The sequence below is a fragment of the Babylonia areolata genome, chromosome 29 (genome assembly GCF_041734735.1).
Source record: "Babylonia areolata isolate BAREFJ2019XMU chromosome 29, ASM4173473v1, whole genome shotgun sequence".
Taxonomy (NCBI): domain Eukaryota; kingdom Metazoa; phylum Mollusca; class Gastropoda; order Neogastropoda; family Buccinidae; genus Babylonia; species Babylonia areolata.
The window spans coordinates 7,778,516-7,781,015 of NC_134904.1; the positions used below are offsets into that span (position 1 = coordinate 7,778,516).

Here is a 2,500-nt window from a genome sequence, read left to right on the forward strand (position 1 = left end):
GGTTAAATGCAACACCGTTATATGCACCACAGACTGACTTTGAGTTACACTGACTCTCATTTTGAGCTATATACAGTACTGACTCTCTTTGGGCTATATGCAACACTATCTCTTTGGGCTTTATGCAAAACTAACTCTTTTTAGACTGTGTGCAACATTATATCTCTTTGGGCGATACGCAACACTAACACTTTCTGGGCTATATACAACACTGTCTCTCATTGGGCCATATGCAACACTTATTCTATTTGGGCCATATGCAACACTAACTCTCTTTGGGCTATATGCAACACTTATTCTATTTGGGCTTCATGCAACACTAACTCTCTTTGGGCCATATGCAACACTATCTCGCTTTGGGCCATATGCAACACTATCTCTCTTTGGGTCATATGCAACACTATCTCTCTATGGGCCATATGCAGCACTATATCTCTATGGGTCATATGCAACACTGTCTCTCTATGGGCCATATGCAACACTATCTCTCTTTGGGCCATATGCAACACTATCTCTCTATATGCAACACTTATTCTATATGGACCACATACAACACTCTCTTTGGGCTATATGTTACACTCATTCTTTTTGAGCCACACGCAACACTATGTCTCTTTGGGCTATATGCAACGCTATCTCTCTTTGGGCTATATGCAAAACCAACTCCTGTTAGACTGTGTGCAACGTTACATCTCTTTGGGCTATACGCAACACTAACACTTTCTGGGCTATATACAACACTATCTCTCGTTGGGCTATACGCATCACTGTCTTTGGGCTATGGGCCACATACAACACTAACTCTGGGCTATGGGCCATATGCAACACTAACTCTCTTTTGGGGTATGTGCAATACTAACTCTCTTTAGGAATATGCGACACTATCTCTCTTTGGGCCATACGTAACACTATCTCTCTTTGGAATATATGTGACACTCTCTTTGGGCTATATGCAACACTATCTCCCTTTGGGCCATATGCAACACTATCTCTCTTTGGGCCGTATGCAACACTATCTCCCTTTGGGCCATATGCAATACTATCTCTCTTTGGGCCATATGCAACACTATCTCTCTTTGGGCCATATGCAACACTGTCTCTCTTTGGGTGATATGCAACACTATCGCTCTTTGAGTCATATGCAACACTATCTCTCTTTGGGCCATATGCAACACTATCTCTCTTTGGGCCATATGCAACACTATCGCTCTTTGGGCCATATGCAACACTATCTCTCTTTGGTTCATATGCAACATTATCTCTCTTTGGGTCATATGCAACACTATTTCTCTTTGGGCCATATGCAACACTATCTGTCTTTGGGCCATATGCAACACTATCGCTCTTTGGGTCATATGCAACATTATCTCTCTTTGGGTCATATGCAACACTATCTCTCTTTGAGTCATATGCAACACTATCTCTCTTTGGGTCATATGCAACACTATCTCTCTTTGGGTCATATGCAATACTAACTCACTCCCTTCTGTCCACCCTTTCAGTAATGTGCAAGGCCAACTCACTCACCAGCCATGCATAACCTTCGGACTTTCATCAGAGATTGACATTGTATTGTATTGTATTTCTCTTTTTGTCACAACAGATTTCTCTGTGTGAAATTCGGGCTGCTTTCCCCCGGGAGATCGCGTCGCTACACTACAGCGCCACCCATTTTTTGTTTTGTTGTTGTTGTTGTTGTTTTTTGGGGGGGGCTTAATATTTTTTCCTGCGTGCATTTTTTTTTTTTTTTTTGGGGGGGGGGGTTGTTTTGGTTTTTTTCCTATCGAAGTGGATTTTTCTACAGAATTTTTGCCAGGAGCAACCCTTTTGTTGCCATGGGTTCTTTTACGTGCGCTAAGTGCATGCTGCACACGGGACCTCGGTTTATCGTCTCATCTGTCTTATCCGTCTCATCAGCTTTCCGTTGGCCCACAGCAGAGTGGGAGCTGTCTTACCGATGGTTTCTGCATTGCGAATGGAATTCATTTGCAGCTTAGTTTTTTGTGAAGGATGAGTAAGGCAAGATTGCACAGGCTCTTGGTGCTGCAGCCTTGGGGAGGGGCGGGTGTGGGGGGGACAGTCGGTCTTTTGAGGACCACCCCAACGCCGACTGTCCTGAAGCCCTCTTGGCCCGAGAGAGTGGGGATGTAACTTGGGCAAGACGCTCTCCACGAGCATAATCAAATTCTAAAGCCATATAGTCGGGACAGCTGTCGCTTCCACTGCTGTTCTCATGGTCAAATAAGTCGGACACGCACGACTGACTGACTATCATACAGTACACAACAATAAAGGCAAGGCCTTCAAGACTCACTTGTGATACATACTTAAAGAAAAAATAATAATGATAACAACTTACGAAAATTTAAAATTAGTTTGTTGAAATGTGTTCTCGGTTCGTTACTATGATCATATACAGCTGCGCGAAAAAAAAAGAAATAAAAAGGCTCAAATGCAGATCCGAACCATGGATGTTTGGATCGAGAATGATTGGTTTTAC

At 43.1% G+C, this 2,500-nt stretch overlaps 1 protein-coding gene across 1 annotated transcript in view; it reads right to left on the minus strand.

The window, feature by feature from the left end:
- The window catches only part of LOC143274892 (uncharacterized), a 66,372-nt gene that overhangs the window by 40,355 nt on the left and 23,517 nt on the right, over positions 1–2,500 (minus strand). The window lies entirely within an intron of this gene.